This window comes from Mustela lutreola, chromosome 4 (assembly GCF_030435805.1).
Source record: "Mustela lutreola isolate mMusLut2 chromosome 4, mMusLut2.pri, whole genome shotgun sequence".
Taxonomy (NCBI): Eukaryota; Metazoa; Chordata; class Mammalia; order Carnivora; family Mustelidae; genus Mustela; species Mustela lutreola.
In genome coordinates this window covers 6,365,693-6,377,273 of record NC_081293.1, presented here as the reverse complement: position 1 = coordinate 6,377,273, position 11,581 = coordinate 6,365,693, and the positions used below count along the sequence as shown (strand labels likewise).

The 11,581-nt window shown below is 49.8% G+C and overlaps 1 long non-coding RNA gene across 2 annotated transcripts; it reads left to right on the top strand.

Moving 5' to 3' along the window:
* Positions 1 to 1,141: 1,141 nt before the first annotated feature.
* Positions 1,142 to 10,329, top strand: LOC131830254 (uncharacterized). 2 transcript variants are annotated; one of them, XR_009353082.1, is made up of 3 exons: positions 1,142 to 1,292; positions 2,398 to 2,471; positions 10,148 to 10,329. It is a non-coding gene; the product is annotated as an uncharacterized LOC131830254 (long non-coding RNA). The 2 variants fall into 2 exon arrangements; XR_009353081.1 differs by lacking the exon at positions 1,142 to 1,292 and adding an exon at positions 2,183 to 2,288.
* Positions 10,330 to 11,581: the final 1,252 nt, after the last annotated feature.

Sequence of the window (11,581 nt, the reverse complement as noted above, 5' to 3'; positions counted from 1 at the left end):
TATCTGTTAATGTCCCACATTCTAATATTTGGGGTTTGAATTTTCAGTTAAGAATAGTAGCTAACATTTACTGTGTGCTTTCTATGAGTAAGAAACTCTTTTTGTGTGTGTTGGTAAGAAACTTTTAACCAATAATCATGCTTAATCTTCACAGTAACCTATGAGACAAGTCTATTGTTTTAGAAACAGCACTAATTATCATATGGGGACCTCCCAGGAACCGGCCCCACCCCACAGAGCGCACCCAGCAGTGGCAAGCCAGGTCTCCAACCCGGAGGCTCCCTCCCAGCCTTTCAGCCACATCCCCCCAGCACGGTGAGCTAAGGAAACAGATGACTGCTTGTTTGTTTGAGGTACAGGCAGGGAAGATAATCCAGGAATTTGTAATTGCTCATCCCTGCTGAGGGATATTAGCCAGACATTAGCCTTGCCACGTAAATCATGGCACTTGTGTCCGGCTGACTTATTACCTATGCACGGTGGTGCTCGCCAGCTTGCCTGCTGGGTTTAGAAGGTGCTGGAAAAAGATGGTCCCCACTGCATCTAGTGCTCCCACTGCCTGTAGCTCAACCTGGAACCCAGTGCTCTTCCCTCACCCCTCCACCCAGCTCCGGGCCACACGGCTACCCTGCACTCCTGCCCTCAATGCTACAACTTCCTGCCCCTCCTCACCCGGTTCCCTCCATCGGCCCTTCCTTGGGGACTCAGCTTGAGTCAGCCCCCCGGGAAGCCCCCCCCCCCGCATCTGGAAGACCCTCCCCCCGGATTCCTGCGCCTCGCTGCGTGCTCCCCAGCGAGGCTCTCAGGGCTCTGACTCGCGTTTGAATCATTCGTTCACTCCTCAAACCTGCTCTGAGCGCCGGCTCTGCCCGCGGGCGCTCCGCGGGGGACCGAGAAGAGGACGAGAGACCCAGCGCCCACGGAGGGGGCACCCCCCCCCGGAGAGACGGGGGCACAAGCCTGCGTTCGTCCCGACTCTCTCCACCCCGGTTTTTAAATTCGGCTTTATATTTCCAGGCTACATCGAATTTCATTCCTTCTTTTAAAATTCACCTGCGTGTCCTTTCCGAGGAATTAAAGATAGAGGCTGGCGCGCTGTGCGGCGGAGGCCCTGCGCTGGGGGGGGGGGGGGGGGGGGTGGCGCAAGGAAGCGGGGCGCCAAGTTGCCCGGGCCAGGCGGGCCCCACCGCCCGACCCCTGCCGGGCGGGAAAGCTGCGAGCGGATCTCAAATGCGGCCAAACCCGGCCAGAAAGGGACTTGGGACAACCTCCACTCCAAGGACCGCCGATGGGTAGGGCCTAGCGTGCTTCTGTTCTAGGAGCCGCACTCCTCCCGCTAAGAAGACTTCAAGTCCCACCCTCCCCACCGCTCCCCCTTAGAAACTACTGGAGAGACGGTTTCCACTGGATTTCTCCAACGTCCAAGGATGCGACGCCCCCTTCCCCCACGCCAGAAGCCTGGTGGGGGCGAGGTGGCCCACAGGAAAGCCCTCGGGCTCCCCACCCCCACGTGTCCCCATCTCCGGCCCACCCTCCCGCCTGTCCCCCCCCACCCCGCCCCAAGCCACCCCGCCACCCCCACCCTCTGAACCTCCGCCCCACCCCATCTCTCTGCCTCCCATTCCACTCCCCCCTCCGCTCCCCTGCTTGGCTCCCGGCTGTGCAGAGCCGCCCGTCCTGCGCTCCCCACCCCCGCCCCCCGCTCCCGCCCCCCCCCCCAGCCCCGCACCACCCTCGCGCGCTCCTCTGCTGCGCACAGTTTTTCTCCTTGAGCGCGGCCCCCAAACACATACTAGAGGCGCAGATTGCACGGAGAGGCCTGGGCGGTCTTCCTTGCCCCTACGGTGTGGGCACCGGGTTCGCAGCCCAACTGGGGACCCGCCGCTGAGCCGCAGCCCGAGCCCAGCGGCTGCGAAGGGGCTTTCCGAGGCGGGGGCGCAGGGCCACCTGCTCGGATCTCGGCCCACGGCGGGGGCGGTGGGGCCTCTGGGCCGCCGGCGGCCTCTGTCTCCTCCTTCCCCTTGAAAGGACAGAGTACCCAGGGCTCGCCGCCACATCCTAGTGTTGAAAACCACAGTCCCCTCCCTCCCTCCGCCCAGCCTGGGAGACCACCCGAGAGCAGGACCCTGGGGGAAGAGTGGACGGGAAAGGGGGCGCTGCTGGGGCGCAGGGGGGCGCAGAGCGCGCAGCGTGGCGAGAACTGGGGGCCGGGTGGGGAGCGCCGAGACCGGCCGGTGCCTGGTGGCGCATAGAAAGCGCCTGGGGACCAGGGTCGGGGAGCGCAGTTGGTAAGTGGGGCAGCAGACAAGGCTCCCCTGGCGGGAACCCGGGTGAGACCCTCGCGCAGGCCGGGCAGTGTTCCTTCTCCTCCGCTGCTCACCCTGTATTTTCTCCCAGACAGGCTGTGCGTTCTGGGGTGGGACCAGGTCCTTCCAGCTCATCTCAGTAGCCAGTAGAAGCAGGGACGACAGGTGAGTGCTTAAATGGATTTTTTTGTTGAATGAGAAACAAACAGGCGAATGAAGGAATAAATGAAAGAAACGCTCTGGGTCGAAGAAGGGTTTATTCTTACATCCTACTCCCCAGTCCCACCCCCCGGAAAAAACACCTCTCCATATTTCGTCTTATCTATCAAAACCAACTTTGTGCCTTAAAAAAAAAAAAATAATAATAATAATAATTCAAACCATTCATCTACCAACCTTTTATTTAGCACCTACTGTAAAATTTCTGTACTTGGGAGTTTATGGGCCCTGAGGGAAGTGTGGATCAGAGATGCTTCTTAGACTCAGTGCCCTAAGACTCCATTTTCACAATCCCAGCCGCCCTCCCTACTAGGAGTAAGAGACAGTCCTTCTAACTGGCCACCCTTGTAGGATTCCCCCCCAACCCCCCGTAATGAAATGTATTCAATGATGAGATGTCAGTAGATCCCAGAGTTTTCCAACATCTCTCTGAAAATCTAAATCCTGGACCACATCTCCCCGTCTGTCCAAACAGGTAATTATACTTTGTGTATTAAAGTCTTCTATCTCTGACCTATCCAGTGCACAAAAAACAGTTTAACCTTTAAACCAAGTCATGTACACCATTTTACTCCTGGAAAGAGGAATTTATGTTATTCCGTCAAATCAGTATCAACCTGACCTTTAAACGCATCAGTGTTTCTTGGGGAAATATTATGGCTGGGCGGCCTACCGAGGTAAACAACATCCGCTGCTCCTGCCCGGCGCTGAGCCCTGCTGCGCCCCGGCTTCTCGGAATAAGAGGGTGGAAGGCGGCGGGGCCCAGAGCTCTTCTGGCAGACTCCACGGGGTATGAAGAACATTGTAAATGCACCGAAGTTGGCAGATATATTTCTATATTACTGTTCCAGAGATAACCGCTAAGGTGAATCATTTCCCACCACCTACCATTCCAAATTATTTCAAATTCTGAAGGGACCCTATTTATTTCATTGGTAGCTAGCAATTTACTTAGCTGAAGATCATTATATTTATGTGTCTGTGAAATCCTCACAATAATTACACATTTGCGCCGTCTCCGATGTGCTATACGTATTCTCATTAGTCATATACTTGGAAGGATATTATCACATTTTTGGAGCAGCCTTCGCAACGTACATATAAAGCGCCCGACTGGATGTGAACTTTGATTCTCAGGGTTTTCTTACACATCAGATTTATCAAACAGCAGGGCAGCCTGCATTCACATGCAAATGCTAACAGAATGCTGGGAAATTGTCTTAATTTCTCTTTTCTCTCCACCGCTTCCGCGCCACAGCCCTGGAAGATATTGTCTTGGGCAGCAGGGAGAGCAAACCTAGCTGAGATCTAAAATTGCTTTAGAAGCTTACCAAAAAGTTCCATAATGGGAAATATTTATAAGGCAGTATGCTTTTTTCCCAATCATAAAGTCACTGATGGGGAAGTACGATGAGGGCGTTTGAAATTTCCAGTGTTCAAGCAAGTGTCCCTGGGTTGAATTCTCTGGACAGTGTTTGTGAGGCTGGTCAGTTTACCTGAAAGGTCTGTTTTGTCACCTTAAAGTCATGGATTATTAGAGGACACAGACCACCTGGTGGTTTTGTCTGTTTCCACACGTTTATTTCGGAAGGGTCCACGATTGTCATAACCCAGGTCATTCTCAGAACATGTCTAACCTTGATAGCAAATAACCATGGTAGGAGAATGTTTTCTCCCACCTGAGCAATAGTTCCAAGAAAACACGACAATTCACGTGCCAGAGACCATTATAGGACTGCTGCATTCCCGATGGGACCCAGGGGCTAGAGACGGGGGAGGTGGATTGTCTGAAGGCAGGTACCATGGTAATTTTGTGTGATGCTGTATTCACATGTGCCCTCCCCCACTAGACGGTGACCTCCGTGAGCATGAGGACCCTGTCGCCTATGTTCACTTTCACATTTTCAGCACCCAGGGCAGTGCCTAGAACATGCCCACGCCTGGCACATAGGTGCTCAATAAATATTTGATAGACGTTGAGATGTGATGGAGTGAATTCTCAGGACCAGCTCTGTGACTGTCGCCTTCGGATGCAGTACTGTAACTATCTTCTGGCCCTCGAAGAGCTTCTAGTCTAATGAGAAAACAGATGTTTAGCAGCTGCTCCCAAGAAAGAAGATCCCCAGTGCAGAGAAAATAGAGCTGAATGCGTACACGAGAGAGAAAGGAGAAAGTGGTTCTGATGAGTGTTTCTATGCCACAAATCACCCTGAAGTTTGGTGGCTTGGGAGGGAGCTTTGTTGGGTGACGGGAGTGTTCTGTATGTTGGCTGTGATGGTAGCTTCGTGATTGTACATTTGTCAAAGTCAGCAAACTACACCTGAAAAGGGTAGATCTTACTTAGTCTATGTTATACTTTAATAAGCTGCCTTTCAAAACTGAAACAAGGGGTGCCTGGGTGGCACAGTCCATTGAACGTGGGGCTCTCTGCTTCCGTCCAGGTCACCCGGTTGTATGGTCGAGCCCTGCGTCAGGGTGCACGCGGAGCATGGGGTCTGCTTGAGATTCTCTCCCTCACCCTGTCCCTCTCCCCCTCCAAATAAGTAAATAAAAATCTTTTAAAAAAACTAAAAACTGAACCCAAACCCTTAGAGACTTGCGACAATAACTGTTGGTTACGCCCACAGACGCTGCGGAGGGGGGATCAGGGCTGGACACAGCAGGAGACCTAGGCGTCGGCTGGGAGAACCCCAGGCTGGACAAGGACCAAGTGGCCGAGGTGGGGTCACATGGAGGCCCCTGGTGCCAGGGTTCTGGGCTACGGTGGCTAGAAGGCCAGAATGCCCCTGGAGCACCTCCATCTCAGCCTCTCCATTCCGCACATCCTTGGCGAGCGCCTACTGTATGCCGCCGGGCTCCGCTGCGGAGGCTATGAGTGGAGCCGTTAGCGCAGGAGACCCATATCCTTGCCCGGCTGGAGCTGAGAGTCCAAAGATGGACGAAAGACAATAAACATTATAAGTCAGTCAGTCTGTGGTCTGCTAAAGGTAATATAGTATGTTAGAGGGAAAAGAACTAAGCAAGACGCGGCGGAGGGAGTCATCTCTGTGAATGGCACCACCTGGTGCCACCAGCTAACGGTCCTGGTGCGTATTCTTGCTAGTGTGATGGTGCAAAACGGTGCTGGTTTTAATTGCATTTTTCCAGCCACGGGGGAGCCGAGCGTCTCTTTACGTGTGTGGCAAACTGCCAGCTGGTCACCAAACACGGTTCCTCGTTTTCCTGGGTGCAATTAGACTACATTTCCCAGCCTCCTGTGCAGTTGGCTGCAGCCTGGGGTGGGCTTCCAATGGAGAGAACGGGAGCTGGAGAGTCTCACATCTCCACGTCTCGTCCATAAAAACCTCCTCCGCCTCCACCCATCCCCCCCCACCAGTTGCCCCATTCCTCAGGCAACTTTGGAAGACCCATGGTGAAGATGGCAGAGCCTCCAGCAGCCTGGAACCCTGCGGGGCTGTGAGGACCAGAACTTTGCCTCTTCCTCTCCCCAGCAGAGTCTATATGAGCAAGAGAGAAGCCTCTCCTGTTGGTGTTTACGGCGCTGCCCAGCCTCGGTCACACGCGTTCATTCCATTTCTCTCTTCTGAGGATGACCTGCTGGGACCCTTTGCCGAACTTCTCTGGATTCGTTTCTTCTTTTTTTCACTTATCTGTAGGAGTCCTTTAGACCCTTGCTAGTCAAATTTGGTCTGCGGACCGGCAGGGTAAATTTCACCTGGGACCTTGTTAGACATGCGGCGTCTCTGGCCCCGCCCAGACTGCTCGGGCAGAACGTGCATTTTGTAAGCATGTCCCGGTGAGTCTCATGCTGGGGGAAGTCTGGGAAGCGGTCCTCCCCAGGTTCCGCAGTAATAATTCGTCATCTTTCATGTGCATTCGATTCACTTTTCCTGGTCTGTACCCATCCTCGCTTTTTTTTTTTTTTTTTTGCTCTGTCTTCTCATGTATAGACTTTTTAAGAATTTTTTAAAAAATTTTTTTTATTTGACAGAGAAAGAGAGATATCACAAGTAGGCAGAAAGGCAGGTGGGGGCGGGGGAGTAGCAGGCTCCCCGCTGAGCAGAGAGCCCCCATGCAAGGCTCCATCCCAGGACCCTGAGATCATGACCTGAGCCCAAGGCAGAGGCTTAACCCACTGAGCCACCCAGGCGCCCCCTCACATATAGACTTTAAAACATTTTTTAACATTGCAGTATTTGCCAAAATTTCATTTATTGTCTGTCCCCTAAGAAATTCTCTGCCCGAGGGCATATGGATATCGCACTGTATTTTCTTCTAAAAGTTTTAAAGTTTTCCTTTTCACAGATTCTTCGTCCACCTGGAATGTTTGTCTGTCTGGGATGTCCCGTAAGGCTCTCCTGTTATTTTTGGGTGTGGGTAACAATTATCCCAGCGCCGTCCACTGAATTAATCATCCATTCCTTATGGATCTGTCATGCTACCCCAGGCTCCGGCTGTAAATCAAGTTTGCACACACACCTGGATCACGTCTCTGGTCTCCCGTTCACATTTTTCTTTTGGGTAACCAGCCCCGCCCCCCCGTACGTTTCAATCTGACCCGTCATGAGATTCTTCGACAGTGAATTTGAACGGCTATCTCATACTCCGCCGTCCTTTATTCTGTTCAAGTTTCCTTGTTTGGGTTTTACTCTGTTGTAAATAACGGTGGGGGGAACATCCTTCACGCAATCTTTACACGCACGCGTGTTGATTTAAGATAAATTCTCTGAACGAAATTACCAAGGAGGCACATTTTTAAAGCATTTGATAAATATTGCCAAATTGCCCTCTGGAGAAATAGTACCAATTTCTATTCCTACCTGTTTCCTGCTGCCTTCCTTTACATTTTAATATCTCAGCATTTAAATCCCTGCCAATATCATAAGCAAAATACTAACATGCTATCATCGTAATTCATGTGCCTTTGATGACAACGGAAGATGCACATTTTTTATATGTTTATGGGCCTTTGTACTTATTTTAACATGTCTGAGCCCATTTATGTGTAGGTGCACTTTTCTTATTGATTGATAAAGCTCTTTATGTATGAATAACATCGACTCTTACATGTACATCGCATTTTTTGGCAATTTACATTTTACCTTTTACATTTGCTTACGAAGTTTTTTTTGGTGTGCAGAAGCTTTAAATGTTGACATGGTAGGATCTAGCCATGTTTTCCTTTAGCATTATACTAAAAGAAATAAATAAGTCCTATCCCAAAATGATTGCTGTATGGATTTTTGTTGTTGTTCTTTTAGATTTTGTTTTTTACATTTTACTATTTAATTCCTTTGCTCATTACACTCAGCCCTCAGGTGGCAACTGACTTCTCCCGCCAGGTACGATCCCCCTGCTATACACTTCCTTCCCTCTGAGCACTTTTCACAATAGTAATGTTTCACAGGTGTGTGAGTCTTTGGCTGATGTCTGTGTCCTGCTGTAACATGCAAGCCCCATGAAGGCAGGAGTCACTTTTCCATCCTTTTATTCCTAGCACCTGTCAAAATGCCAGGTGCCTGCACCCACCCGTGTGTTACCCTCTGGCTTTGTTTAGAGCACCTGAGGAATCCTGTGTCCGTGAGTCCTTACTTCTGTCTATTTATTTAGCTCAGCTTATATGCACAAGTGGTTATATGCATATATACACGCATATATATGTACATAAATGTATAGCTATACAGTTGGATCCTATTCAGCCTTTTTTTTTTTTTCCCCAGCCCTTGAGGGCCAGCCTGGGCTCATCTGACCACACCATTCTCTTCTTCCTTGTGGTAGATCACTTGGTAATCCCTTGGGCTTTATAAGCAGGCAAACCTACTATCTAAAAATAATTTAGTCTGTCTTGTTTCTACCAGTCATAATTCACATCTTTGATTTGTTTATTGCATTGGCTAAAACTTCCCAGAACATGCAGTTCTTTCGTATTGTGGGGAGGGCTGGGGAGGGACTGTATAAAACCAAAATAGAAGAAGATTGAACTTAGGTTGTAGTTTTTTTCAATTATAAATTTCAAAAGCTAGCCAGATGGTCTCCTGATGTGCACACAAAGAAAATTTTTATAATTCTTATATCAGCACTGAAAGTGGCCATGCACAGCAGCCCCCGTGCCCCGCCTCCCCCCTCAGACTGCTCCACTGTGGTGAGTCCGGTGTTCCTGCAGGAAACAAGGGTCCTGTGTCCCCTCCAGCAGCAGGCTGCCGGGGACAGGTGCACTACCTGGGTATCTGGAAAGCTAGGACACACTCTCAGCTCTGCCCTAGGCTGGTGCCCTGTCTTGGACAAATCACTGTCCCTCCATGGTTCCCATTTCCTCACTTCCCAGTCGAGGAACCTGCCTCCCAACTCTGCAGTCTAGGACTCCTGGCTTCTGCAGAAATGGCCCTTTGGGCCTTGTGGGTCCTGCACTTCCCAGGCAAGAAAGACATCCCTGCCAGAGCAGATGCAAGCCAAGTGATGATTTACATAAGCTCAGACCTGAAAGCCTGCTGCAGTGAAGGTATTAAGGAGATAAACCTTGGAGACTGTCCCATGTTGGCTGAGTTGAGCCTACATAGATCACGGAGAGAACAAACCATGAGGCACCGTCAGCTGATCACAGGAGCAGAGTGTCCGAGTCGAGTGATGCCAGGAAAGGCCCAAGTAAACAGGAAGCACTACCAACAAGCCCAGGGGAGGCAGAGACAAGGGCTCGGATCCTTCCTGGCCGTGCAAGCCCCCTCTCCAGAGATGGTCTCACCTTGTCACCCCCTACGCCAGCACTCCCCAAGCATCATGGCGGTCGTCTGAGCCACCCAGCGACTGCTCCTTAAAAACAGAGACCATGTCTTGTTATTTTTGCCTTCCCCAAGCCTTGTGACATGCTCAGATAGTGGCAACATTTTTACTTCTTTCAAGGCACATTTTGTTTCGACTCACAAAAATACCGAATGCTTGTTCTAGGTTATCTAGAAGACAAAGCCACAGGCTAATGACTTCATCCAGAAACCACAGATTACATTTTGATGTATTTCTTCTCTGTACCAGAGGTTCGTTGGTTTTTCACAAAACCTGTCTTACTATATACGTAACCTATGTGCGTATATCATAGTTAAATATTTACATAGTTAAATATTTCTCTAAAATGTGATTTTTTAGTAGCTATATGATTTTCCATCTTGTACCGAGCCTTCTCCATTGGCCAGATATTTAGATTTGGTCTTTGAGCTATTATTAATAACTCTGTGAAAAGTATCTTTGCCCCTAACACATTGCCTAGGGCTCTTGTTGGTTCCTTAGCATATATTCTTACTCAGATGGGGGATTATTGGATCAAAAGAAGGAGTTTTTATAGGGCTGTTCATAGGTACTACTCCATTTCCTTCCAGAAATGTGCCAGTTCTGTCTGAAAATGTCCATCTTGACAAATCCTTGCTAGCATTAGGTATTTAAATTATAATAATAAATATCTTTGCTCATTTCATAGTGAGAAATGGAAACTCATTGTTGCTTTAATGGGCTTTTCTTTGATTACTAGTGAAGCTGAAAATTTTCTCATTTGGTTACTGTCCATTTGTAATTTATCTTTTGTGGATTTTCTATTCATTCCTTCTTTCCTCTCTCTACCTCTGTCCGTCATTCAGTAAAACTGTGCGGAGGCATCTGTTGGCCAGACCCTGCCCGGGGGCCATGGTGGACGTGGTCAGGAAGACACAGTCAAGGACTTAGCACCCCTGGGGTGACATACAGCCCAGCAGAGGACCTCTGGACAGCCGGAGACAAATGTTATGAGGAGGCGACCACGCATAATTCTTTTTAATCATGGTAAAATACACATAAAATTTGCTATCCTAACCATTTTTAAGTGTACCGTTAAGTGTACTCACATTGTTGCATAACCAATCTCCACAATTTTCATTTTGCAAAACTGACACTTCATACCCATTAAACAGCTCCTCGGTCCCCTCTCCCAGCCCTTGACAACCACCGTTCCACCTTCTGGCCCTGTGATTTTTGATGACTCCAGGGACTTTATATGAGTGGAATCATATAAAGTGCCTGGGTTATATCACTTAATCTAATGTCCCTGCGGTGCATTCATGTAAGAGCATATGACAGGATTTCCTTCTTCTAAAGCTGAATAATATTCCATCGCAGGTATGTGGAGATGTATCTCTATCTCTGCCTCTATCTCTGTCTCTATCTGTATGTATCTATCCCACTTTGTCTTTATCAGTGCCTTCATGGACACTCGGGTTACTTCCACCTTTTGAGTGTTGCGAGGAGCGCTGCTGTGAACTGGGTATACGAACAGCTCCCCTCAGACTCTGTTTTCAGATCTGTAGGATCTATCCCCGGAAGTGGGATTGCTGGATCATAAAGTAATTCTATTTTTACTTTCTGAGGAACTGCCATGCTGTCCTGCAAGCACTCTGCCGGCCCATGAACAGGGCGCAAGGGCTCGGTTTCTTCACATCCTTGCCAACTCTTGTTACTTTCTGGTCTTTTGCATTTTCTTTTTCATAGTAGTCGTCCTGACAGGTGCGAGGCGGCGTCTGGCCGTGGTTTTGGTTGCATGGAAAGATGGTGAGCATCTTCTCAGGGGCCTTGGGCTCTTTGCATATCTCGCAAGGGCGGTTTCTGACGTGGACTGAGCGTCTGCGCGGAGCAAAGTGACATTGGGAGCAAAGCACTCGGCTCCCATCATTTGTTCACTGGGAAGCTGACTTGAAGTCCTCCCGGTGATTAGCCAGTTTCTAAATGAGAGAAAAGCCTGGGGACCGTCCTGATCAACCAGGTCCCCCCCCCCCACTCCCGACGCACCAAGGTGGGAGGGTCTGGAGCAGCGTCGTCAGTTTGGGGACCTCTCGCCAGTCCCCTCCTCGCCCCGCACTGCGACATTCTATCCGCAAGTGCGCACCGGAGAAGTTAGTAACGCACTGAAGAAAGGACTGGAGGTCAACCATTTTGAACGGCAGACTGTGCAGTTTGAATTTACAAATTATCAGGCGCCTCGTCCCTTTGGCTCTGGAGATGGGGCCCAGGGACCTGCTCTAGGTGGCCTCTTGTTCTCCTCA